General features: G+C 36.8%; 1 long non-coding RNA gene across 10 annotated transcripts in view; it reads left to right on the top strand.

The window, feature by feature from the left end:
• Positions 1–19639, top strand: part of LOC121085660 — an 84458-nt gene extending 64819 nt beyond the window's left edge. For 5 of the 10 annotated variants that reach the window (XR_005827163.1, XR_005827162.1, XR_005827165.1 and 2 more), the window contains 3 exons: positions 4257–4434; positions 11310–15413; positions 19314–19639. This is a non-coding gene — a long non-coding RNA (uncharacterized LOC121085660). Of the gene's footprint in view, positions 1–4256; positions 4435–11309; positions 15421–16881; positions 16966–19313 lie in introns of all 10 variants that reach the window. The other 5 variants (XR_005827158.1, XR_005827161.1, XR_005827164.1 and 2 more) reach the window with 5 other exon arrangements.
• The last annotated feature ends 825 nt before the right edge of the window (positions 19640–20464 follow it).

Genomic DNA, 20464 nt, shown 5'->3' with positions numbered 1-20464 from the left:
GTCATAACAACAGGTGACATTATTCATAACCTACAGTTATAACAAGGTTATGATATAAACTCAGTGATCATAGATGAAATAAGCCAGCTACAAATGTGAAAATATCCTGAACTTTAGAAGTAATACAACCAAGTATAATAAATCTTGCCTGCAAATGTAATAAGGCCCTTAACTGAAATGTAATAAAATCTATCAACAGCTGCAATGTATATGGAACATATTATATAGCTTTACTATGAATTATACCCCCTGCTGTTTATGGACTCCACAATGTCATGCTTTGTCTTCTTCCAGAAAATCAGATGCTATGGGACTAAGTGTTTTCCAATTTATATTAAGTATGACAGTGTGTTAATACAGAAATGTTGAGGGTGAAAATGAAATTTTGAATCCAGATGTGCTCCTTCGTCATCCTGCTAGCATAAGAGAAAGGATGTGGTCTACCACATATGGCTCAAACACTTCCTCAGCTAGACAAGGTAGAAACCAAAATGGATGTTCTGTGTAACTAATATGTTCCTCTCCTGCTAGCAATAGAAATACACACACAAAGAAAGAGAGAGTTTTGATGAGTGGCGTGGCAGGGAGAAAGTTCAATCTGCCTGATCTTTATGTTACTCTCTTTTTTTGGCTTCTGAAATTTCATTTGAGGACGATATATATAAGTTCCTAGAAAGTGCCAGTTGTGACTTCTTTACTGGAGTACTATCCCAACAAATGAACAGGAAGGACTGATGTCATGTGGCTGATTGGTTGCCATCTGCTTGTGATAATCTCATGTACCTCTACTGTTCCTGAAATGACAAAACACCCAGTGCTGTAACTCAGGAGGAACCTAGAGGGTTCTATGTTAAAATATCAAAGGAAGTGTTTTGATGGTTTCTTTGTGTGCAGAGGTAACCTAATCATTAGTACTGCTAAATCCTTTGTTATGGAGGACTTACGTCTGGATGTCCTGAAGATTTTATAGCAACCCATTCCAAACACAAATGTTCCCATAGAGAATGCAATGTACACAAATAAAACGCTATATGCTTTCAAAAGCTGTTTATATTGTGCCATCTTCAGCCATGCCACTGTCCCTGATTCGCTTTCTCTCACTGTGTTATGGATACAAATGTAGTGTCGTATGAAAGCAAAATGTAGTCTTCTGACACTTCCAGCAGCACACAACTCACAACAAAATCAAAATAAATAAGCCTAACAATGTCATCTCTCAAAAACAAGCTAATACAGAACATTTTTGGCAGAATTTAATGGTGGATTAACGTACCTTGCAATCCCAAGAAAGAATTAATACCTGGAGTATCTATCTTTTACGGTTGCTGTAAATAATATTGCTGCAGCTCTGTAAGTACAGTGGGACAAATTAAGTTATTTGGGAAAATTTGATCGGTGAACTTCCACAAGACATTTTTTTTTTTAAACAAAATAATTACAGGCCTAAATGCCATTAGGCTTAGGTACATCTGTAAATATATTAAGGTATTTATGTAAGTCCCACTGGATGCCAGTAGAGAGAATTTGAAATTAGGAAAATAAAATTCTGTTAAGTTACTGTAAAGAAGGAACAGTAAAAATGGTTTTTAAGGAATCTACAAAAAAAGAAAATGATAGGAAAGTTAAGGAAACTAATTCGTTTTGCATTTTTAAAGTTAATAGAATTGTTACTTGCAACAAAAGGAGATAAATTTTTTCTCAGTTGCTTTATGTTTTTTGAGTTGACAGTGCCCTTTAAAGGCTGTCGTTACCACAGGTCTTGCTTTCATTTGAAGATCCATCTGGATTTAATAACCATTTTAAATTTTATTGTATTTTGATTTCCAATTTGGAGTTGTGGAAGACAAATGACTACTTTACTAAATTAAGCCCATGACTATTTATTTCACAAATGGATTTCCAAATAACTCTAAATCATTTGTGAACAAGTCACATAGAGTACACTGGTAATTTGGATAGTATTTTAATGAAATTTGCTCAATGCTTTTAGTATAGTTCTTAATTTTTGACATATTTTTAACTCTCAAACATTTAGGTTGTATGAGGTAGGGCTGAGAAGATAGGTGTGAGTTTTTTAAAAACTGGAACAGAATTATCATTGCACAAAGAGTGGTTGAACCATGAGGTCAGTGAAATCATCAGTCAAAAGTTCAAATTCAAAGGTCAGGTCTATTACTACTGTTCTAAGGTTCTTCTAATTTTATTGCTCAACATGGATATGTCCTATGTGAGTTGTCATGATCGCAGTCACATTTTACTTTTCTGGTTGATACTTGACTAACAAAGGACATGGTGCTCTGAAATAACAGTGATCTAAACTTTAAAGCCTTTTCTGGGATATAATCCAGGTATTATTAAACTTATTTTGTAGATACATTGATTAATGCACAGAGAGTAAAGACCGTGAAACAAGGTCCAATTAAACTTTTAGATCAATGCCTAGTAATTTCCCAAAGGCACTGATTAGCACATTGAAAAGGCTAAAAATGGCACCCAGAAATGTTGATTTCAGTATCCCATATTCCAATAATAAAACTTCTTTGAATTAATTTTGCAATTACAGTCCACTGTATTCAGGAACAATAGCACACCATAAACAGTGTAGGGCATGGGTGGGGAAAGGGGTCTGCTTGTATTGATGGTCTGATACAAAATATTCCCTCCTGGAACAGAACGGGAGCTCCAAAGGCACTGCAGTTCCAGGAATTCATTTATTTTCTTCCCATCCAAAGAAACAGAAAAATACACAGCTGCACCACAGTGCAATGTACTGCAGAAGTGCAGGGGCGTCCTCATGAGATGTCGGTTTTTCCTAGAGCTCTTTGGGGAGGTGTAACTGTTCACCACCCCTGACTCCCAGCTGACATGAAACATAGTGGAGCATTGAATGAAATTCACAGCACCGACATTTCAAACCTTCTTCATGCCAGAAAATGCAACACCTGCACTGGACAATAGGAAGTGGATGTTTAGAGTCAAGTAAATTTGTCAATTTTTAAGCATGATACTTTACTCAAGATTCTACAAATGAAAGCCATAAATGAAAGACTATGGCAGTGAAAATCCCTCCAAACCTGATGTGTATGTAACAACTTAGTTATACTCTTTTACTCACCTGTTTTTTTGATTAATGTACTGGGGTTTTTTTAATGAAGTGAAAATATGAAAGAATTTGAAAATTCTTACCCCTTAAAGCTTCTCCTAAAGAGAAATGATACCTAAATATATCCAAAAGAGAGGGATTATGAAAAATCCCTTATGGCAGAGTTTCTGTATCTACTGTCAATAATAATTTAGTATTACAATTCAAATTTAAACCAGGAATCCCCAAACACTTGTAACACCAAAGAATATTTTGAAAATGAAACTTGGTTATTATCCTTGTCAATGAGTAACACCTAAATTGTGAAATCTACCCCATAAGTTAGATAAAGGGATGATAATGACAATCTAATAATGAATTACTGTAGCAGGCATGGAGTTTTATTAACATAAATTACATTCATTGGAAGTCAATTTCAGCACAAGATGCCATTCTGTTAGGTTCTTCTTTGTTTCTTTTTCTTAAGTTTACAATATCTGGATGTCTGTAGCATGGTGATAATATAAAATTGTTCAATATAGGAAAAGATTTTTTTATATATTTCGGTTTTGCAAGTATAAAGAAAATGAGAACTGTCTTTTAGTCCTGACTGAAAAGCTGTTATTATTACAAAGTTAATCAGTTACTTGCTGTTATCTATAACAATTATAAAATATTTCTAATTTGTGTTATTTTTACAGATTTATATTTGTCAAATCCAGCTGGAACCTTACAGGGAATTAATTTTACACCCAGTTCCTTGGGATCATAGCAGAGACTTCTTTCACCTTTAACAGGTGGCACTATATTATAGATAGAGCTTGTGATGTGGAAAGGCAAACATCTTTCTAAATTTCTTAGTGTTGTTAGCGTATGATCATATTTCCTCTTCCAGACAGATAGTGCTGTTACTGTCATGTGTGAGTGGGACACTTACACAAATACTCAGATCTGGTGGCAAGTTTGTTCTTTCCTTGCTTTGGCAGTGACTCTTACAATGTACCGAGGTATTCTTCTCTGCTGTTAATTAATCCTTTATATTTATATTATGTTTGTTTATGTATTTATACGCATATGTATCCATATGTAAGTATGTGTATGTAAATTTGCACAGCAATACTTATACACCACTGCATATATATCCAAGTACATTTACATGTTGTTGCTATGGCAGGATCCTGCTACCATTTGAGAAATAAAAAAATAAATACCACCAGAGGGCTCACAAGCTATTTCATTTTTGATGTCAACCGCTGTCTAAACCAATGAGTGCTGAGGCTTACCTTTCCTGAGATTCAATCTCCCATGTTTTTAATGTTTCTGTGCAGACATCAAGGTGTCCAGATACCAAGGTAAGGGTGCATTATCCCTTTTCCTGGCAACAGAACCTCATTTCAATATTACCATCATTTTTCTGCTCAGTAAAAGTGTTCATTCTCAGCCCAGAGAGTTTACTTCTCTGTGGAGAAGCAAAAAGCAGTTGGGCCTTGATTTGACATGTGCTTGAAGTGTTATCTACTTAATGCATGTTTATAGCCTATATATCGCATGTGCATGCATACAAGCTGATAGAGACGCTTTAAAATATAGTCCTGTAATCTGTCTGAAGATGGATATGGGTGTAGGTAGATGAGTTGCCTAAATTAAACAGCCTTTTTAAAAAGGTACTCAATGACATACCGATTCCTCTTTTACAAACTTCGTATGTATTCCATTGCCAAGGTCAGCCATCTCTGCCTTAAGAAATAATTCTGATCACAGATCTTTTCTGTGGCAGAGAGCTTGCTGCTTCTCTAAATGCCTCTCAGGGATGTCTACGTAGCAGTAGGCTGGCAGAAAAAGTGTGAACAATACAGTGCCATATGCTAAAAAGTAGGAACAAGGAAGACTACTTAAGAGAATGACACTGTTACAAAAATAAAGGCCTTAGATGGCAGGTTTTGGAGAGAAAAGGGAAGAAAAAAAGAATACAAAATCAGATAGACTGACAGAACTGACTACATATATACACAGATCAACAGTGATCATAAAACCCCTTCTGCAGGGCATAACGTGGGAAAGTCTGAGAGCTTCATCTTCACTTGTTGAAATCTAGCCCCAAATTATCTCAGTCCCTTTATTTCCTCCCCATAAACACCAGCATCCCTCCCTCAGTAGCTCTTATTCTCCCTTCCTTCTTGGTTTTTTTCTTTCCTTGTGATCTCTACCGAAGCTGGCTTTGCTCTTAAACCTCCCTTTGATTTCTCTGCTTCTCTAATTCCTTTCCTTCCCTCTTTGTTTTCGTTCCCTTTGCTTGATGCCAGAGCCTGTATTTTCAATTCTTACCCTTGTGCTCTCAGCTTCTCACTCCCCTCTCAGGGCTCTCCACCTGACTAATCCCCAGTACTGGCTCCTTACCAAAAGCACTACTTCCACTTCTGTTCTCATGCTGTCAAACACATCTGGAATAAACTCACTTCCTCAGCTTAACCATAATTCTCTTATATGAGTTTGTCTAAAAATTTTTACTCCTCCTCCTGAATGAACTCTTAAGCTGCGAATTGCCTGTCATTGCTCTCTACCTTATAGTTCACCCTAAAATCTTCTGCCCTCAGCACTCTGTCACCTTCCACAATAACCTCCCCACAACCTTTCCCACCTCATCCCTTAGCCACTGTCTTATTCCATATCTATGTTCCATGTGGCCACAGTTACCTGTAACTAAGGCCTCATGATCCACATACTGCAGGACAGCTGTGCTGCCAGACATGTTTGTTCCCTTTATGACAGTTGCAGAACATCATCCAGAACACAGGATGCCACTGCACCCCCAGACCCCTGTGCAAACTCCAGTGGACCGAAGGGGAGCTCCTTATATAACATGCAAAGAAGGCACAGGTCACTTCTATGATGCTGTCACCTTGTGTAAACCCTCTGGAAGATTTGAGTGTGCAGCATCCTTCAGTACCACCAGTGAATTGTGCTCTTAGTGACTGAATCCAGCGATCAGAACACTAGAAATCCTAAATAACAAAGAGATATGAATATTAACCCAAGAATGACATTCAACTTCCTTAGCACTTTCAATAGGTTTAATTAACCATTAAGAAAAAAATAATTCTCTATACAAATATTCCTACTCATTTATCTTTAAACATTCAGTTTCCATCTGCTTTTCTTTTACAGCAGACATAACAAGAAGGTGCTTAAAACTTGCTTTTATTAAAAGTATGTAATTGAAACTACTTCAAAGCAAGAGTTAGGAAAATATAAACTAGATGATGACCATTGACTATAATTTCATTTGAGTTGAAAGACTTAATTGTTATACATGTTGAATGGGCAGTACTCAACCCTAAAAACTGATTATATTTTTTTTTTTTTTAAACTCTGGTTTAGGTTGTCTCATGTTCCTTGGTTTCTGTAGATGCTTTGCTTCAGAAGGCAATAGTTTTCACAAGAACAGAATAGATGAAGTTGTTTTTCTAAATGTCCATGATATTTGTAGGCATAAGATGCTGGTGCTGTGGGTTGTTGTTGTTGTTTAACTCTCCTATACCTCCCAATGAAAATAAACAGATTGATCCAGGGAAGAATAATATTTGATTAGGAGGAAAAAAATTTAATGCATTTATAACTGAACAGCACTACGAAGCAATGAATAGTGATTTCATCTGCATTGGTTTCAATGGGATACATATTTGTCAGAAATGACTGCCTCTTTAGTTTAAATTTTCATGGTATTTATGAAATCTAAATTTTCCACAAGGTTTTTGTGTAGCTTCTAGTCTTACTTTCTACCAGTTAATTTTTGAATGTAATTCTGGTTAAAATTATGGTCTTTGTTTACATTACTGTAGTATTTATTTAAAAGTATCACTTATGAACAGAAAAATTAAAAAAATTGGATCCTAGGAAGAGAAAGATTTTTCTCTAAATTTGGAGTCAGTCCAATTTTAGCTGCTATTCATGTTGAAATTCAATTATGTTAGATTTGAAAAAAATACTGATTAAGGGAGGCTAGGTATGTAGAAAGCTTCTGAACCAGGACTCCTTTGCTGCAAACATCATCCAGCAGTTTGCTGTTCTTTTAATCACATTGTAGCACATATACACTTTTAGCAACCAAGTATTACAACAAAAATTCACTTAGCGTATGCAATATGAATGCATAAGCTAGTAACAGAGCAAGTGCAAAATGTTGTGGAAAGTGGAGTAAAAGTTGCAACACATGGCCTGCATTGGGTGACACTGAACTAACAGTAAAGTGTGTGATAGTAATTTGCTGGTCTGATCCCTTAGTTCAACCTCTGAACCCTTTGCCTTTGTTTCAGATGTATTTTGTGGTCTCTGGAGCTCAGCATGCTAAAAATTACCTGGTCTTGATTCATTCATTTGTTTAAGATAATGCCCAATATAAGGACATAGTCATGAAGAAATCAGTCTAAAGCTTTAGCTCCTTTGTTTATACCACATCCCAGGTGAGTTGGTTAGCCCACTGAATTTCCAGTATGACCTATGATATTGGCCATTTGCTTCTTAGGTCCAACAAAAATGCTAAGGCACATTTTCACCACATTGATATGTCCTTTTACATCAGTGGCCATTGATCTGGTAGAGCCAAATTCCAAGGGTAAACATCAGTACAAATAAGAACAGAAACTGAAAAAGGAAATAAAATTGAGTAGAGAGAGTAACATGCACAGAACATGACAATGGTCAGTGACAGATTTACCAGTGGGCTTGCCTTTTCTTTCCCTTGCATTACTGTTTCTGCTTGTGGTATGCCCTCTGAGTCACTTCGCTGGGAGGCAGCCATATCCCTAGGCAGCCGCTTGTCACTGGAAGTGTCTGCATCCAGCTCAATACTCATCAAGTGATAAGCAGCACTGTTTAAGCCTAACTAGAACACTTCCACAGCCCACACTTCTATAAAACACTTTTCCTCTGTATGTATCACTTATATTATTAGCACGTAAAACTTACCATTATGGATTGGTTTGTTTGTTGGGGCTTTTTTGTTTGTTTATAAGTGTATTAGAAACCATTTTCTTAGGTAGTAAATAAAAACCATGAACGAAGCAATAGTAGTATTACAATTCTTTCAGAGCCATAGGTATTTTCAGTGCCATCTGTATAATTTTTAAGATGACAACACTGAAAATTTTGCGTAGTCTTTTCCAGTAATAATTTTTTAAAGCTTTGTATCATGAGGTTGGTTACTTTTCTTCAAAGGAAGAAATCACACTTTAGTTAGTAATCAGTCTTACAGAGTTCTGCAGCTGGGGAATGCAGCTGGAGATGGTGTAATAGAGTGGCTTGACATTGTAAATTCCAAAAGTTTACCTGAATTCAGACTTTACATTGAATTATTCATATTTGCCACTTCCTTTGTAAATTAAACTGCGGAATGTTCTCCTCTTGGATGCTTCTTTCAAATACCATACGTGATTTTTGCATCTTGGGAGCCACTACCACTACCATTGGGAAAACAGATTCCAAGCCTTCTTAAGATATAAAGTTCAATTAAATCTTCACTTTTGAGTTTTGACATCTGACACTAACTGAATATTTTTATCAACCTTATTGTCAGCACAAAAATTTGGAATGATTTTATTTAAAGGATGGCATATGAAGAAAGATAACAAAAGATTATGAGATCAAGGTAGTAATGAGGAGGGTTTTGCATCAGATATTTTATGTCTAGGGCTCTGAGATAAAATTTATTTTATATTGCATTGCATTGTTCATTGGAAATTATTGGTGATCTGTTTATCCTGGTTTTCAGTCTGGAATGAGTAAATGGGACATGTAAAATTTTTAATTCTTCATGTCACCTGAGCTCGTAAAAACCAAGAAGAATCTTTGAATGTAATTCTCCAAGGATATTGTTGATTTGTGTGATTTAATTAAAATCTCATAGCTTGCAAAACACCTTATCAAAACAATTCATTTTTTTTCTTATACTTAAATATCTGTCACCTTGTTCCAATTAATTTTATTTTTGATGGTGAGTTTGCATCATCAGTTGTGATTTTGTGATTTGTGAAAAGTACTTTGTCATCCTTCCATGCATGCAAACCTGACTGATCTGCAAACATTCTAGAGTTCTTGCATTTCCTCTGAATATTCTGGGTTATGGCAATGTTTCGGGATTTAGACTAACTCCCTGGTTTATAGGGCTGCTCTGAGTTTCACACTTGTGTAGTGTGTAACTTTGGATATTTTAGGCATGATTTCAAGGGAAATATTAATGCTACTTGCTGCTTGCAGGCATAACCTAAGGATATGAGAACAGATGCAATGCCCTACTGGGTTAGAGCAGCAATCTGTGTAGCTCAGTGCTCTGTCTCCAGACATGGCTGCAGCCAACTCTATTTAGGGAGAGCACGTGAGCCTGGCTGCTCTCTGCAGCACACTCTTCCCGTCCTGCCCCAGCACCCACAGCTGGTGGGCTAAGGACTATAGACGATACCTTCTGTTGTTTGCTTTTGTGACTCTCTCTTTATTGTAGATCTGCTTTGAAATCCTTCCCCAACTGCGGTGGAAGCAAATTCTACCAGTTCACCACTGACTGCACAAGGAAGTGTGTTCCTTTAGCTATTTAGCTATAAGTCAATCTATTAGTTTAACTGAGTGCTGTTCATTTCTACTATTATGGGCTTCAGTGAACAAAAATTTCATATTTGCCCTATTCGCTATTTATTTAATGGCTGATGACTTTATCATGCCAATTGTATAAATTCCAGTGTAGGAAATTACAGTGCAGCGCTCACACAGCCCAGCAATGTCTCTTCCCCTAATCTAGGAGCTCAGTATCTCTCATTCCTTTTCATAAGCTTAACTATTTGAGATGAATAGTTCCATAACAAACTTCAGTGGTTCGTTCATTTAAGGGTGGGTAGCTTGAGCATTCTTAAGCTTAGACTGAATGGAGCTAACCAGGAGGACGGTACCATAGAGGATCTGGAACCTCGCCACAAAAATCGTTGGTTCAGACAACACTGGTTATCAGCATTGTGTGTCAGTCCTTGCCTACAGTGCAAAATGTGTGTGCCTTCTAGAAGTGTATGACAGGTGTCCTTTTATTTTTCTTGAAATATATTACTATCTCTACTTCTGTGTCCATCTGCTTGTAGGTTACTGAGTGAGCACTCAAGGGGTCACATAAACCTTGATGAGGGGACACGTGGGAGTAGGTGTACTTCCTACAATACCTACCCCACTGTGAAGCATCCACACTACATGGAGAGGATAGAATCATGAAAGCAGAGTAAAAGCATCTGCACTAGAGGAGAAACAGGGTTTAGGGACTAATTCTTTCCAGAGACAGTGTGATGCAGAGGCAATGCTGTGTGAGGCTGTGTTCCACAGAGGTGAGCTATACAGCCCAAGCCTGACTGTACAGTTAGCGTGCCCATGTGGCCTGTAAAAACTTGGTTTCATACTGAATTAAACTGAAACATAATAGAATATGAGCAGAATTTCATTTCCCTCCTTTTGTATTTATGCCACAGAAGAAGAAAAGTGCTTTAGCAGCTGGTAATTGACTGGAGATAGTTAAAAGAACAGGAAAAAGTTAAAAATCCTTGAATATGCCTCACTTCACACTATTCAAAAATAATCTGGGATCAAAGTGCGTAAGAATAAAATTGAATGACAAGAAATGCTTCTCTCTATTGCTTTCCCCACTCATACTGTCTATCTTATTTCGGGTTCTGGCTCTGAACCCTGTTTGCTCAGCCAAGGAGGGGTAGAGGAGAAATAAGAACCTTTTCCTTTTTGTACGGTGGCACAAGGGCAGCACACAATAGCGGTTCCTGGGCTCCCTTCAGTGAGGGGAGCTTGGGAACGACTCACACTGGTATCCGCTGATGGACGAGGTTCAGGGAAAAGCTGAGTCTGCAGCACTGACAGTCTCACCTCACCTAGGGGAGCAGGACCGGTGGAGTGCAGAGAGTGCTCTGTGCCACAGGAGAGACAAAAGCAGACTGCACAGAGTCTCTCCTCACAGCCGGGCGACCATGCGGGATGGGAGGTCTGGGGCCTGCCCAAGGCACCATCTCTCCAGTGTTCCTCCTAGGGCAGTGGCTCCTCACCACCCGCTAGCCAGAACCTGCAGACAAATGGCACAATCTACCCTTCCTTTCATCTTTAGTACTCTTAACAGCATTATGCAAATCCTAGCTATGTCCCTAGCAACCCAGTCCAAAGGCAATTTTTTATGCCTTTTTCTTCCTTGTGACAGATTCCATCCTGAAGAGATGAGCCCAGAAGAGGACAGAAGTAAAGGCTGCTAGAGTACAGTGTGTCTGGGTTTGAATGCAATGAGTTGACGGCTGCAGCCTAAGGCACTGGTGTGATTTTGTTTAAAGAAAACATAAGCCAATTAAAAATACAAAGAGATTCAACGAAAAGATGCTCTTAGCTGAAAGCCTCATGGGAGAATAATTTAAAGAACAGATCAATAGAAGTGAGAGAGATTTGTTCCCATAAGACCAAAAGCCAGCATGTAACAAATCTCGAGAAAGGCATTTATAGGATTGTATTTTGTGAGTGACTGTGGCATAAAAGAATAGTGCTTTAGCATAATTATAGTTAAATATTTACACAGTCTTAGCTGTTTCCGGGAAAGCAAATAACCTTGCAAGGATGGTTTTCTTCTATTCAATATATCACTGAAAGTGCTTGCTGTGCATATCTTTATTACAAACATAGTAATTATATAAATTTGCCTTCAAGGAAAAGGGTAGTTGAGAATGTTATCTTAAAAAAAATAATAATCACAAAACAAGAACAATATATACTATTACCTACAGGTTAAAATATTCTTCCCCTCATTTTCCAAGTCATGGCTTTTGACTTGTAACCTCTTTCTCACTCAATTACACATTCAAAAATTCCTAAAAGGTGCTGCAAGGAAACACCATTTTTATGAATGGCCTGAAATTATTTACCTATATGGTATTTTTTTATATCTCCAACTGTAATGTGCAATATTTTGGGACCTTTCAGGTGTAGAAACAATAGCGGATATTCCAGCTGTCTTGCTCTTTAGACATCTAGTTCCGATGTCTCTGTTAAGAGAGTACATCCTCTAGTTTTGAAATATAGGTGGAGAAGGGGAAATCATAGGGACCAAAAATATTTGTGCACTTATGTGTCTTGCAGAGGATGATTCAGAATAGCAGTTAAGTTTAGAAATTATTTACCCCCCGGAGAAATTTCTCTCCTGCTTTATTAAATGTATAGGGACAATAGAGGGATGGGTATCTCATACTGGATCCTTATAGTTGATAATATAAATTTTGCTATAAACAGACCTTTCAGAAAACAGCAGCTGCAGGTTTGTTTTTTTTTTCCCAAGGATCCATGGTTTTCTCTCAGGCATGGGAGATCTTGAGAGATTTCTTCTGAGCTATAGCATTTGTCCATTTTGCTCAGCAGAAGATAATAACTTTGAAGAAAATACTACAATTCTTTGTTGAGATTGGAATGAGGAGACTGTTTCTGTAGTAAGATGACTTCAAAAATGAGGCATACACCAGATCCTTGGTGTACGTCTGTTTGGTTCCACTGCTTAGCTATTTATTCATTAAATCAATGGTAAACATTGCTTACATCTGCTGAGAAATGACCCATTGTTTTACACTGCTCAGAGGGTAAAGTGGGACAAAGGTTAGTAATGCAGTGCAGCTGTTACAGAAAAAGGCAAATAACTTCATTACGTTTTTGTGCTTACCATAACCATATGGGTTCCAGAAAGCATATTTCTACTGTGTACATGGTTTGAACTCTCATAGGTAACTTAAACATCCTAATGACATAGTTTGAGTCCCAACTCATTTATCCCAGTCCTGGAGACACCAAATTAACTTGGTAGTGACAAGTTAACTGATTTCCAGTTTTAGTAGCTACTAAGACCATATTCTAGCAGGGACTGTGTGCTCTTGAGTGTGTCTTGCTCTATCAGCAGGCTTGAACTTGAGGATGCCACTTGATGTTAGATGAATAATATTACAGTGCTACTGCCAGGTGCTTGTAAACCCACAGAGTATTTGATGACTAGCAAGTTTTCATGTTATGGATATGCTACCTATACATATTATGTAACTCAATTTTGGACATATATATACACATAACACATGCATAAATGTGTTTCTTAAATGTAACATGTATTGCAAAACATTGAGAAATCCTTTTTTCATTCCCTCTGAAGCATTCACTGGAAGGTCTAAACATAAGTTTCTAATGAAAGCTAAGAATGTGGCTTTACCTCAGGTGTTTTCTGCTTGTCTTTCAGGTTATTGATGTTTGTGGTCAGGATGTCTCTAATGACTCATGACACAGGTGCAAATGTCATTAAGAAAAGTTTCTATTTGATAATGAAAGCATGGAAAGTTTTCAATCTCCATATATAAACACCTACAAAACAAAAGAGAGCGGGAAAGGAGAGAAAAGAAGGAAATCCACATAAAATATGCAATTCCATTTGCTGAAAATAAGTAGCAGGACCAGGAAGAATAAGAACAATAAAATAAAAATATTTATTAGCTTTGTAAAATGTGCATGATGTTACAAAAACAAGATAGCAAAGTTTAGCAGAATGATGGAAATTTAACTAAGACATAAGATGTTCTAGGAGAGGATTTTTTCATACAGTATAGTTACAGGAAGCATGTCTGTTTCCAAGAGCTTTCTGCTGGACTTGAAGGAAGCCAACTGAGGTCTTCAGTGGCTTTTCATCAGACCTCAAATAAGGCCGCATGTTTATGCCACTGGGCTGCATTTGACTTACCACTTACAAAATGACGGAGCAAATATCCTTTAGAAAAAGACATGCTTTCCATTTTCACAATTTAGAAGTCAAACGTACTTTAATAGTACTTATCAGAAGGCAACCCCCAAAATATAAAAATCTGGATAAAAATATAGGATTTGCAGTACACTATTTTTATCCATATAATCAATATAAATATTTTTATCCATAGAATTATAAAAAAATCAAACAACAGTGAAACTAATAAATTTGCTCAGTTCCAGAGTATTAGCCTTTTGAAATTTGTCTGGTACTATAATATTAATTTGTATATTTCTGTACATATTAACGAGTATAGAGAAAGCTTTTTGTTAAAGGAAGGTGATCTGAATTTAAGTACTAATATTAGCCACTAGGCAGTATTATTTAATCACTTACTATAGAAAAATGTTTTTGACAGAGGTGTATTTTATAGAAGACTTCTAGAGATTATCCATATAAATATATACTATGATAGGGAATTTATTTCCATATTTTCATTTTTTTGTTTACTTGACAATAGAAATTATTATTTTAATCAGTGTGTTAAAAAAAACAAACAAACCAACAGTGTTTAACTGAGACATAAATGCCTGGAAGTTCTTTTTCTTAGATTTCCTATTGTCTTTAGTTTGTGTTTCAGTCAATAATTGTTAAGAAAGGGATAAATTAATAGTCTGAGTAATTGTGTAAATGTGATTTTCAGAGAATGATTGGGCTTTTTTTGTTGTTTAGAGACAAGATTAGGCATCAGAATGCTTCAGTTTCTTTCATGGGCCACTGAAGTTTACTTCATGGAAACAGCAAATTTTGTGGGCAATTTCTTGATCTTTCTGAGTCTCAATTTTTCAAGCTTAGAAATAGTGACAATGATTGTTAATATTATTACATGTGATATTAATCAATATTTCTAGAGTGTTTAAAATGCACTCAGGGTGGGGGGTGACTTGGGATGAATGGCAAAAATTACCTAGACCTAGATCAAAAATGCCTGAGTGTGGGAAAAAGAATTCAAATGATGACATAAGAAAATAAATAAATTTGACCTTTGGATATATTTCATACACAACACACAAGAGGTAAAGGTGCATTTATTTTTCATGTGTAGTTCACTTTTCAGTTACATTCAGGGCTTACTGGAAATGACTGTGGGGAATGTGTGTGGGTGAGTACCTCTTCGAAGTATTTCCTCCTGAAGCGCCAACCCAAATCAAGACAACGTGTCGTCCCCCCTGCTGCACCTCTCCTATTGTGAGGGTTGAAGAGTCCATGCCCTCCACACTTCTCTCCCCAGTGAGATTTCTATTTCTTGATTTGGATATTAATACACTGTGAATGTGGTTCCATACGTTTTCCCACATTTCTATTTCACTGCAGGTTAAAGGCGTGTCCAGGTCTGGCCTTTCGGAGCAAGTTATGACTCCACTATCTATTCATGTGGACTCTTAAATTAAAAATTGATTGTGCTACTTCTGTTCTTTGTTTTCTTCCAAGGAATGACAACCTAAGAGGAGGTAACCTGAAGAGCAGACACCCGGAAAGTAAAACAACAAAGTATGCTGTGTGTATGATAGGCTTTACTGTCTCCGCATTATAGAGATGTAACTACTAAAATGAAGTCTGACATTGTTTTTCTCACGGCTGAGTGAGTGGCAGACCCTGGGGAGAATGTATTAGAGTTTTCATCTTGTAACTTAACTTCTCCTTTTGTTGTTCTGCATAATTGCTGTCACCCAGGTAAAGCTGGATTGTTTCTTCCATGGTAAATTCTCTCCCACACAACCCTTTGACCTTCAGGCAGCAAGAGCAGCAGGGTTTCTCATCTTGTGATTTAAAGGAAGAAAATAAGTACTTGAAGAGGAAGTGCTTTGAAATAAACAATGTCTCTGAATCAGAAAACTAAATAACTGGGGGTTTACCACAAACTGGGACTCCGGGGAATATTTGCCTGGAATTAACAAAAGATACTGAAAGAACTAAGGTGATTAATCATGTGAAGAATTTAGGCAGAAATATGAGTACAGCTGGGACAATTGCTTAATTATGAGTAGAATTCTGATAAACGTAAAAGCAGCTCATGTCAACAGACATTAGAATGACTTATGAGCTCATACTAGTTGTCCAATTCCTTGACATTAAAAAGTCCAGGATATTTTTAAAATGCTGAGAGCAGTGAGGTAATTGCCTTTAACAATGCAAGTATGGAAAAAATGTGTCCAATTGATCACGAGCTATCTTATAAAAGAGTGTTTTTCTGATTGTTGTTCTGAAAGCTTTTACCTCAGCCAAGAGGTTGAGCACATTTTCTTGGCAAAAAAAATCCTGTAAATCATCCTCTCCAATCTTTTTTTCAGCTTCTGAGAGGAAAAAACAATCTGATTTTCACTGAGGAAGTATATTTGCCTTAAAATCTTCACAGAAAAGACCAATGCATATTAAGTCATTGTGGTGCCAATCTGTTAATTTGATCTGATTTTTTTCTGTATTAATTTGGTGATTTAATCATTCAGTCCATTGGTATATTGATTCAATTTTAGTGGAGACCTGAATTTAATTATTGCATTATTCTAGTTTTAATTAGCAAAGTAAAATTGTAGTTTATTAGTTCAGTAATCGTCGCATATTGCTTGTATTTGCTGAAGTGTCTGTCTGACATTCAATTCTTTCTTAGAAATCTGTAAAGTTTCAAAGAACTTATTTTTTCAAAATACTGTGTTAGTAAAAAAATAATGAAAGGACTCATAATCAGGAAAACTTGCAAGCCTTTTTGACTTGCATGATCACATTTAAATCACTTGCTCTATAGAACGTTTTTTGTCTTTTTTTCAGGACACATGGAAAATGTGTTTCAAGCAGATACATATGTAACTACAGAGAGAAATAAAATATAGCTTATTCTTTGGAAAGTTAAAAAAGTACTGAAATATTTTAGTGACATGCATAAACCCAATATTTTGCGAGAGTACCAGCTTTTACAGCCATAGATGTCTCAGTTTTCCAATTTTTTTCACTACTGTTGTAGGTTAGCGGTGTGCCTTCAAGTCATATAACCTTAAGGACAATAAAGACGCTGACTTCTGCTAAACTACCTGAGTAAAGACCTCTGGTATTTTATTTTGTGTGTTCTCACATGTCATGATTGTTCAGGAAGAACTCAAATATTTTGAGTAGCTAGCTAGAAAGCAAGGAATTGACCATATTGCCTTCTGTTCCACCACCCCAAACCTTTTCTGCTAAACCTTATCAGTGGTTTTAAAGGTAATGAAAATAGAAACACATTTTCATTGTGATATGTCCTTTAAAAGTCAAATTAAGAACATTCCATCTGACAAGAAAATGGGATCACCCTTCACTTCTGCGTACTCATCCATTCTCTTCCTACCTCAGACTATTCTTCCTTATATGTGACTACTGCTTGATTAGTCCTACATGTATAAGATATAGGATGTGGTCAAGGCCCTGGCATGGCGACCAGAAGTCACCTCGGGGGGCCAGGACTGTCAGTCCAATGCAGAGAACTATTGAATAAAATACCCCTGACATTTTTGTTGCAGTGCAGGCAAAACCTGTGAGGGAAATGAATAAATGTGCCCTGAAGTCCAAGGGAGTAAGCAGGCTGTAATGTAACTTGCTATTCCTTTGCAAGCTTGAACAGCCTTGTGCCTTCATGGCTGAAATCAAGTATTTTAAACTTACTGTCCTGAGGTACAACTTTTTTTCCCCGGCAGATTGCATAAAGTACAAACCACCCGTTTCCAAAGAGTCTAAGCAAATGAAAATTCAGTCCTGATTGTCAGGAAGACCAAAACTCTATGGCATAAACAGGAACACAGAGAGCAATTTATATTTAATTCAGAAGGTCCAGGAGAGTGTATGGCTAAGCTTTTAATGTAATTTATTTTAAAATATCATAATTGTTAACACTTTTAAGTTATAGACCAGAAGCAGCATTTCCAGAATTTGACATTTTGAGAGTTAGGAAACAGTCAGAAGACAGATATTTTTCCTTTTCCTTTTTCTGTTTTCAAGTGTCTTGAACAAATGGCCCTCACACAACTCACAAAACTTGACTCCTGTATTGAGTTGACTAGATCAAAGGTAGTCTACCTTGAGGGTAGTGCGTTTGTTAAAGTCCTGGATACATCCTTTGAAGGCTGAGTTATTGCAAATGATGTCATTGTGGAAAAGGGGCAATTAACCTGGATGATCGGTGGGTGGAGACTATTGCCATTGCTGCAGAGTGTGGAATTACAAACAGCAAGGGTCAAACACTTCACACCCTTCACTGCAGAAATGAACTGTGTAGAGGACTCAGTGGCTAAAAACACAGCACAAGCCTACATTTTTCTGTCTGTCAAAAGATTTCAGAAGTAATTCATTGTTACAGTTCCCTGGAGTGAGAGTCTGCTTGTCCATCTGATTTTCCTGACTGAGAGCTTTAAACATTCTCTGAGGAAAAAACTGTTGTAGTCTTGTTTCCAAAGCATAATAGTAAAGACGGGAAGTGTGAAACCGTTTGGAATCCTTCTTCCCTGCTGTCATATTTTATCACTATTTGGGTGTTATGTTCACAAGCAGCTCTTGATTGCAAGCCTCAGAGCTAATCCTTTCTAGTGCCCCTCTGAAAGATCTCTGGATCTCAGAAATCAGATATACAAGACTTTGCTCATCAAATATTTCTAATAAAGTGAACAAAAAGGCTCTTGAACATCTAAGTCTGATGCCAGACTACACTGCAGAGTGGGACCAGGATTATCCTGAGGAACATTTTGTGAAATCCATGGCATTGCTTGACCACCTTTACAGTTATATAGCTGAAATAAGAATCTAACTTTTAAGGTGCAACACTGTGGAGACCAGAGACATCTGCCTATTCCTGCTGATCAGATCTCATTGTTGCAGATAGATTGTTGCCTCAAATAGTGGGTCTGGTCCTGTTCTTTATTAGAGAAGAGCATGAATAATGTTCCTGTTAATTGTAGTATGATTTGGTTTTGGTAGTATAATTATTTGTTGGTAGTGTGCACCACAATCATGGGGTCTACTAGAAATTGTTAGAAAAGATAATGTTCAGTATGTTTAGCTAGACTCTTTGGATACTGATATTGTGCTTTCCTTTAAGAATAGCTACGAAATTTGGATTTCAAATAAATCTGTGACTGAAAATGAGTGGAGGAAGGAAAATTTTAAACCCTGTCTATATAGTATTTCAGCATTTTGATTGTAGCAAGGACTTTTTTGAATGGAGGAAGTGTGAAAGTAAGTTTTAATGTGTAAAGATATTCATCCCACAGTATAGGAAAATTTTAAAATTTAAGTAAGCTATCCCCATCAGCTGAGGAAGCTTAATTTTATGAATTATAAGGAGAGGTCAGCTTGCTCTGCTGGCACATTTTTGCAATTTCTCCCTAGTCTGCTTGAAATGACCTTCATATCTGTTTTCTTTTTGTGCAGGTTATATTGGATATTGCCTTGAAACACAGCCTGTGGGAAATGAGCTAGCCCAGTGCAAAGTGCAGTCAAACTGATCATTGTATAAAATATCTCAAGTGAAATACCTAGTTCTGTGATTCATAGGAGCTTATAATCACTTTCCTCTATGCTGTTATTACAGTTTTCTTGTTGTCTGATTTGCATTTTGATGAATCACCACTGCTGTGTATTAAGTGATGTACAAACACATGTTATTAAAGCACATCTTTCAGGACCAATGGTCCACCAGAGCTATATAAGACAATGCAACGTGTATTAGCTGAATAAAGACAGATGGCATCAACTTACTCTTTGTCTGGTTGAATAAAATTTCTGTTTCTACTTCTGGCTTTTGAGTTCATCATAGAAAAGAAAATTTAAAAATATTTTAAAATTAGTTTTTCTGTTCTGTTGGGCTTTTTCTGGTTGGCTGGTTTTTTGTTTGTTTTAAGCTTTGTTTCCATTAGCCCAAGAAAATGTGTGAACCAGCAGGTAGATGTAGCTCCTACTCCTACAGTTGCCCCAGATAATCCCCAAATTTAAGAATACTTTTTTTGTGTGTCTGAAAATGGGGGAAGTGAGCAAAAAGGTAATGGGGAAAAGAGACATGAAATGCACTGGCAACTCTCCAGCTGAGACAAACATCCCTGCCTGTAGATAAAGGTGACATTTTTCTTGTCAATAAATCACCAGCTTAATCCTTAGCTTGCTTTAATCAATTCTGGAGGATTTCCACCAGGGCACAAGAAGCATGTTGATTCAAAGCTTGTTAATAAAATTACTTGTTAATTCAACATTAATTAAATTGTAATGTGAACAATAATGTCTCTTCTGTAAATATAATTTCATTTTGTTGTGTAAACGGAAAAGGGGAACAGGACAAAGACTGATAGTCCAATGAATTTAAGAAAGATAGAATGCTTTTTTGGCATTTCTGTCTGCCAGGAGGGTAACAAACTGTAACATTATGCTTTGCAACCTTGTTAAGCAGAAAGTTGTGAAGGCAACAGCATGATTCTTTTGAAAAAGAACTGTACAATCAAAGAGGAGGATGCTAAACACATGTAACTGATGTTCTGAAAACAATTGTGAGTAGAATATCAATATTCTATTTTCATGTTTTGCCAGTAGCA

The sequence above is a fragment of the Falco naumanni genome, chromosome 1 (genome assembly GCF_017639655.2).
Source record: "Falco naumanni isolate bFalNau1 chromosome 1, bFalNau1.pat, whole genome shotgun sequence".
Lineage (NCBI taxonomy): Eukaryota > Metazoa > Chordata > Aves > Falconiformes > Falconidae > Falco > Falco naumanni.
This window is presented reverse-complemented; position numbering and strand designations above follow the sequence as displayed.